Raw genomic sequence first — 8735 nt, forward strand, 5'->3', positions numbered from 1 at the left:
GTTCCGGAACGCGCTTTGTCAACTTATGTTTTGTGCACGCTGTGCCGAAACATTCCTTAGTCCCAACACCAAAAAAAAATAAGTAGAGGAATCTCAATGCGATCGCTGCTTTCCACACACTTTCTTGGTACGTAAGATTTCAGTTTAAAGAAAACAATTAAACCACTGCTGATGAAATATTGTAAATAACTGATGTGCATCCAAAATACAGCAAATGTTTTTAACGAGACATGTCACTTTGTTACCTTTATGTTGGCCATCCTCGTCGCCAGTATTCCCAGCTGTCTTGGATAGCAGCAACAACTCAAGAACCATCAAGTATCGCAGAAAAACTGGCTTTAACAGTCGACCTTGTAACTTCATCTGTTCTTTTAAAGCAGTTCTTCTCTTGCGTAAATCAAAGAGCGATGCAAAGCAATGTTCCCAAGCAGAATCCACTCAAAACAGTCGAGGATTAAACAAGGCGGCAGCGCTTGCGCGTCATGCACAAAAAAAAATGGAAGTTGAAAATTCGCGTCAAGTTCACTCGCAGGCTCGATGCTGACCCGAGCGGCCAGAGCGCCAGAAAGGGAAATGAGGAAGCGAGCGCGCAACAAGACGCTCTGCTGAAAGCGGATATTGGAATGACCGATCGGGGAAAAGAGGGCTGGGACTGTGCCGCCCCAGCGCCCTCTCTGGAGAATGCGGAGAACACAACTCGAGACGGCTAATCGCTCACGCGCCGCGTATCGTGGTAGCCAATAGAGGGCAGCGGGCAGCCACTAGTCACAAGTCTTAGGGACGAGAGTAATAACGCTGCTAAGCGATGTGGAGTCCGCTGCGAGTAGAGAAGATAAATAAAACGAATATGCATCGCACGTGTGTTGAATTACCGTGATACATCAGCGAGAAAGTTTCGGGGCTAGGGTCAGTCGATAAATGTTTCTCTCTCTTCCGTGTGTAGAACCAGACAGTCCTGCTCTATCTTCTGCGCTCCACTGGCACTACCGGACAGCAGCCGCAGGCAACCACTTTCACCTTGATAGCGGTGTCAGTGTTTGAGATAATTCTATCGCGAAGAAGTTAACTGGTCACGTTTGGAGAGATTTGTTGTACGCCCAGAACTCTTAAGATATGAACGTGCGAGGGCAGTATTGTTCATCCCAGTGGGTTTGTATCCACAAACAAGGAGTACTAAACATCTAGAAGCAAATTCAGCAGAGCAAGCGCTTGGTAAACAGCAGGTGATGATGATGATCTCTGTGCTCCTCGTTATTCGATTGAGTTGATATTTTCACTGTTGTGGTACCTTGTCAAAATCTTTTGCCGCAGAAAATATGCATTTCAATTTAAGGCAAAAGGGGTACAACGTTTTCTTGGTTTCCTTGCATGTAAGCCAAAGCTCATGAGCAGAACGAGGAGCTGTAAATGATGGGCTTCCGTGCACGATTCTCAACGGAATCACAATGTGCTTATTCCCATGAGTTCTCATTACTTAGTCCCAAATCCGGACTGCCATCTAAATGGGAAATATCTCTTTTCCTACAAAGGCAGTATGTGAGTTACAAAAACAAACAGGTAGAACATTTGAGCTCCGTCTTTTAGGGTATGGCACAACTGCAATGGCATTAAATGAACGATGACCCTGCAGGTCATCGTTCCCTAACATTCCCTTCGTTGTTCGCGTAATCGTTCTTTTAATTTGTGTATCTATTACCTCACAAATATTCACCAGCACACAGTCGTGAGATAAAAAAATTTATTGATGACCACTAAACGTAGATGTAATTCCTTGATTTAACCAATTCGTAAGGACGTTTCTACATCGTTTATATGCAGCGTATCTAATTACAGGGATACAAGAGCCCAGGCAATCTAAATTGCAATCACACGCTCTAATCACTAGGGTGAATTCACAGTTGCCAACGAAGCCAGCTCGGACATCTCTACATATACTTCCATGACGATACAACGCCCGACGACCCCTTACTTGATGGCTGTATCACCTGCCAGCTACTATATGCGAGATGTTGCTCAACGTGGACAGCGAATTGTTTTGCAGAGCGGGGCCTTTAACACATTCGTGTTAATAAGCCCTCTTCTGTCTCTAGGCTAACAGAGCCAAACTTGCTTCCTTGGGAATCACCATAACTAGCGAAGTTAAGGAGCAATGTGGGCAGACTTATATGGGCTAGCTACGTATGCATCAAATAGGATATATCGAGGTGTTTGTGGGCAGCCTTTTTAAGTCCTTCGTCGGCTCCAATAGCGGAATACACACTGATCCTACTGGCGCGTAGGAGTTCTACACACCGATCCCTTTGGTGCCTGCTCTTCTTTGCCCACTTAGAGCTATGTCGGTAAGTTTACAATGCAGGAAGAGGGTTGTTATGCAGTTTTAGTTTAGTTCAGTTTTTGGGCGTATAATGTCACAAAGTGACTCAAGTAGTGAGAGACGCCGTAGGGGAGCACTCCAAAAATTTCGACCACCTGCGGTTCTTTAACGTGCAGACATCGCTCAGCACACGGGCGCCTTGCTTTTCGCCTCCATCGAAACGCAGCCGCCGAGGCCGGGATTCGATCCCGCGTCCTTGGGCACAGTATTCAAGCGCCCTAACCACTGCTCAACCCTGACAGGGATGTTATGCAGTTTTCTTGGAACCATTTATTGAACTGGTCTTTATGCTTTTACACGACACTAAGAAGCAAACAAAACGAATAGATGAAGAAAGAATTGCAAGGTTATTCTTTCCTTAATAGAATGCCTCAAGTCACTTTTTCAGAAGAATCAAGTCATGAAACAGGCTTTCGATTTTATTTCCGCGATTTGCTCTACCCAATACGATATCTATTATCAAAAATGTCGCGCTAACATTTATTGCAAAAAAAAACAACAAACAACGATCGCCCTATAACACACACACACATACACACACACAAAAAAAACCACTACTGCAAACGCATTTCGCCTTTTCTTGTTTTTCAGGTTCGCAAGCTGAGGGTCCACCAGATCTCGAGTGGAGATGAAAATTGTAAACAAGGAAGTATGGTGATAGGATAGCAGATACGACATACGAGAAAACGCTCGACAAGTTACTACAGAGTGATATTTTCAGCGTATCACTACTGTGCCCTGGATCAGGTGGTGCTGACGACTTTACAACATGCTTGGTATAGACCACGTCTTAAAATGATCGCTCGCTTCAAGTAGACTGTTTAGTAAGGCTATGGCTGAAAGGATTAATTTCTTGAGATCTATTGAGGAAGGACTAAGCTGCGATATGCTCCTTTTCAGTGAGTTCTAAAGAACGTTCACGAGAGCTGATGGAAAGCAAGCAGAAAACACCGTCCCCAGTTCAATGCCGCAATACATTTTGCCTTTGACCAGGCAAAAGTCAAAGTGAACGAGTGTCTCAATGTTCGGACAAAAAAACAAAAACAAAAAAACGTACGAGTGGAAAGATGGTGCGTCCCGTTAGCTCAAGCTCTTTCATCCCTATGCACCCTATTTAGAGTTCAACGTGAATGACCCCGGCGACCTCATCAGTCCCAAACGAGGTCCGATGCTCTCGAGCCGATTTGTTCCCGCTTGAAAAGAGGTCAGGTTCATACGCTTACGAGTATGCCAAGCTATAATGAACTGTATTCATCGAAAGGACCCCTGAAGACTCCTTGGCTAAAGAAGTCCCTGCTATTCACACAGCTCATGAGTGGGAAGAAAATGAGGCTGCCACACGTTACAGCAAATGATGATGAGGTTTATGAGAGAGATGCGCAGCGTTCGAGTGAGTCGAAAAGCCTTGCGAGAGGGCCTAGAGAACATCAGACGTATAGTATCGTTTGGTAATGTTTGATCAGATGTAGGAGCTCTCGAAGACTCCTAACCGGAAAATAGCCGTCTCGCACCCATTCTGACTCAGTTTTATAAGGTACTAGACTTTTATCGACGCTTTCTTCATGTGGTTTATATAATCAAATTCTGCTTTTACTGCACAGGGGTGAACATCGTCATTTTTGGCTCATAAAATAATTGAGCATGCATGCAGTGTGATCCTGAATATAAAATTTCAGAAGATGCCTATTTTTACTTCGGATAATTCATACCTGCGTTTTTGAGGATGAAAAGAGGGTAGGTCAAGCGAATATTAAACTGCCGCGAATTTTATGGAGCAAACCCAAAACTTCTGCTCAGGGTAACGTATTAGGCCAATGTTGTTGATTAAACTAACTTAGTTCTGGCACGTCGTAAAATTGTGCCTTGAAAATCAATGCGTCGAAATATTCTTTCGATAGCTTTTAGTTGTCTGCTGCTTGCAGTCAAAAACACATCTTGCTGCGTTTTTATCGCTGTCTTAACTTTGCATGAAGTGCCGATAAAATGTTACACAAAAATATTTCTCTACTGCGCGAAAGCTGAGAATACTGCCTAATATAGAGTAGTACACAGTAGAATATAAGAGTCCACCTTTTAAGACTGCGAGTAAATGCATTTACCCTGCTAAAGCTTCTCATGAGCTCGATTGAAAGACATTTTGAGATTTATTGTATAAAAAACAACGAATATTTGCTCCAAAGGCCGCACTTTATTCCCACATAGTAAATTCAATATTACTGGTTGTTAGTATTACCGATGATCTCAAAATGGAACGAGTTATTTTAGTTCGAAGGCGCTACTTGTCTGACAGCTCGATAAAAACCAGCGCGAGTCTTTGTGTTGCTTCGGAGAGAGAAGCCATGCACGCTCGATAGTACGTCACACACCCAACTCTCTATTCAACTCTGAAGCCACACGACTGCTAATCCATCCACCACGCTATCATCTCCCTCACTTCCATCCTCCAGTAATAGCCACCTACTTGCCACCCACCCGACTCGCATTCGGAGTGTACAATCCACACAAAATCACCTTCCTATTTTATTCTCTGTTTTCCGAAGACACTATACTTAACACTAGACCATATAAGACACTATACCATATAACCCTGCCCTATTTTAGTGGGCAACCCAGACAGTGTATGGGCCAATTAAGTGATTTGCAATATGGATCCCAGTCGCTTGGATGTTTTCTAGAGGGAATAGTGAGCAGTCAGACTCGATATATTGAATAACTAAGTGCGTTTGGCGCAGAATACGCAGGGCAGCAAACAGAAGTTGACATGAGGAACCTTTGTCTCTTTTGAAGTTCTTGCTGTTCTTTTTGAAGTGCGAATAATTTGTACAGTTCTCAATAAGCTTCTATACTGAACCATCAATCTAGTTCTGCCCTTCCGTATTTTCAGAAGAGCGATGAGGGTCCTGTGCTGTTTGGGCCAGTATTTCATATCTTTTCATGCTGTTGTTATTTTCCATATACAACAACACTCAACAGAATAAATACATAGGTGATGAAACGGCTTGGTAAATTCATTAAGCATCACTTCTCTAATCACGTTTATAGAATACAAAAAAATGTAATGTTGTTATGGCCCCAACCTAGCGCCCTACTTTTTGCAATGAGAGCTCACTGAAATGTAGGCACACAGGGCTAAATTTTAGCACAAAAATAATACAGTGGGTACATAACATAAATAAGCTATCGTTACCTGGATATCGCGATCTTGCTATCTTGATAGGGGGCGCATCAACTAGATCGCTTGTGCGAGTAGAGCAGTGAAATGGAAAAAAAAAAACGCGCGCGATGGCGTGTCGCTGAGGTAAAGGAAGAACCGTACTACAAGCAAAATCTTAATGTGAAACCGCCAATGCAATGCGTAGCCGCTCCTGTCTACATTGCGCTCTGTTTGTGGCATAGGAAACTTTGAACGTATGCCTCAGGTTCAGCTCTTCTCACCACTCTTGCTTTAAAGGACTTATTTCTTGAGGTAAATCCAGGAACGGCTCAAGTACCATAATACCCTTTCCAACTTGTGGTGTGCAACGTTCAAAAGGTTTGGGAATTAAGGTGAAAGAACCCAGCAAGTTGGTCTGCCGTCGGCATTCATCTCTGACAGGTGGAACTTTGTAGTCAAAGTCGAGTGTCTGAGATTTTTTATGCAAAAGGTACGTGTGATGAAACTTCGGGGCCAATTAGCTCATACAGTGGCATTCGCGTGCCGACTAATTGGAGACCTCTACTCTTTTGCGTGACTGTGGTTACCTAATCGTTCCCAAAACACGGTGGAAGGTCCCAAGCCAATTTGTTTCCAGTACCAAAGAAGAGGTATCAGTTGCAGACGCATGCCAGGTCAACCAACCATGATGAACTGTATTTTAGAAAAGGGCTGCTAAGCATGCATTCGCTAAAGAAGATCCTACAACTCAGAGTGCGCTCAAGTGTTAAGGTAATAAGGGTGCTGCATACTGCTGCAACTAATGTTGCGATGTGTGGGAGAGCGGCGCTGCACTGGAGCATTAGAAAAGCTTTGCGGAAAAGTGGGTAGCGAAGGAAGAGCGAAGAGACGAGGCAGGCACCGTCGCTTGTTAAACTTAATTCAATTCTGAGAACTTCGAGTTGCATCTCGTTAGCTAGTTAGCAGCCCTGTGTTACTAATTCTGATGCATTTTCTGAGCTGCAACATCCTTTCTATTGCGATTTTATTGATGCAGACCGCTGAATCATACAACTCGCCTAGCTGCAGAGGGTTGTAGAACATGTATTTTGATTTGTGCAAAGATTTCTTTAGAATGCAATACTGTCAGTGAAGAACAGGCTTCAGAAGAGACGTATCTTTACTTCGCGCCATGTATTATCTTGTTGAAGCTGAAGGAGCGTGCTTGAGGTGAGCAACAAAGACATAAGAACATATAATCAGAAAGTTTGGTCAGGCGAACTTTCCAACATGAGGCTAATGATAAATTCAAGATTTCACACATCGTATCGTTGTACACAATAATCATTCAATACGACAATCTGCCCGTGGGACACAATTAGGCTTCTCCTAATGTAGCAGCCCGCTAAGCTCTTGTGACAGGCTTAGCTACTTGGTGCGAGTCCAGAGCACATTACAACGCAAGATTTTGCTCCTCATCGCGACCTGGCTCCGGTACGAACAATACACTAGTAAAGAAAGGAATGCAAGAATTTTTTTCCGCAAATTTAATGCTTTATTCCGTTAAACATAGCCCCTCAGCGCAAGGAAAAAATACTTAGCAAGTGCTAACTTCATAGCAATGAATATTTGTCAGTATAAAAGGATACACTTTGTTTCCAGAGCAGAATAATTGGAGAACTGCTTTCCGCACACCGTGAACTTACCAGCAGCATTTTGTTTACTTACTGAAAATTCACATGTCAAATTAGAATGTCGCTTTTCTCTTCAACGTAAGCATATCTGTACTTTTTGTAAGGAAGTTTTCTCTTTTTTTTTGCGTAGATTAAATTTTGACATCAACGAGGCATGGGGTCCAGGAAGCCACCAGTGAAAATCTAGTTTACGTTTCTTCAGTGTGACAATCGGTGGTCTAATTTCTCACAATAATTACTTAAACGGACAGTACATCAATGCATTGACATAGATAAACTAATTACAACCAGAGCCTCGCATGCAACAGTTTCTTGCCAAAAAGGTTGGCATTATTCCGACGAACCAAACCGAACGGACCAAAAGCAAACTGTTATTTAGTTATAGGATGTTTCGACATTTTTTTAATCTACTCAAAATATGCTATCATACTTTTTACCACCTTATGATCAGAATAATAATTTCAAATAATCCACACTTCCCTAGCGCAGTCAAAAGGAATTTCCAAGAAAGGCTGCTTTTATGCGTATTTTTACCCAAAATTCAGACCTAGATAACTATTTTTCTCCTACATGACGCCATTCATAGAGCGCTCTTGAAGCTTGCATCAAACGACTACAGTAAAACATGTAACACGAACAAAAATGAAAGTTTAAGGACTAAAACTTTATCTGTTATTCACTTTAATGATATCCAGCTTCGACAAATGACAATCTCCGACGCCTTCTTGATATTAGTCACTCTGCCCAAGCTGCAGGAGAGCGTTTAACATTATTTTACATCATGCACGTGACTTAAAGGTGAGACTGGAAAGGTGGCAAAAAATGTACGCTCGAATCACAGAATTCGTTTATAATGTGCAATAAATTATGCCTGTTACCACGAATATGACATATGCGTTAACAATATAGCCAAGTTGGAGTACAAGTTTGCTCCAAAATATTTGACTGATTCTGTTCAAAGCATCTGCAGGAGTTTTATCTGCGGCGTAAGCTACAATTAGTGCAGTTCGTTTCACCTGATAACACGAACCGAATTTGAGCTCCAGCAGAAAAAATTGTCGTTTAGTGGCTGTGATTCGTCTTCCGTTTTTTTGTTCTTTTTTTCATTGCAGCTTTTACCATATACAACAGATTAAAATTTGCCAACTTTATTGCGTAAACTCTGCTCATACAGAAACTGTATTTCTCATAGCTGTCCGCTATTAATGTGGAGTGCCTCATGCTCTGTTCCAGTCGATGCTAAAAGCTCGAGATATTTTTTTTTTCAGCACCTCCTTCTTTCCGGAAAATGGACGACTGATGATGTTTACCCAAGATTTCTTGACAAAATCGATATCCATGATGCCCGCCTTAAAAGAGCATGCTACCGGACTAATGGATCTGAAATACCAAATTCAGCTTCCTGTGAAATATGATGAATTATTCTAAAAGAATCGAAGCCGATGTCCTGCTCGTTTTATGAATAAATACTCAAGTTAATAAAAAGCGGTACTTACAGGGCCATTCACTTTCACCTATAACATGTTCGCATTGC

The sequence above is a fragment of the Amblyomma maculatum genome, chromosome 9, assembly GCF_055883805.1.
Source record: "Amblyomma maculatum isolate TAMU_Amacu chromosome 9, ASM5588380v1, whole genome shotgun sequence".
Classification (NCBI taxonomy): Eukaryota; Metazoa; Arthropoda; class Arachnida; order Ixodida; family Ixodidae; genus Amblyomma; species Amblyomma maculatum.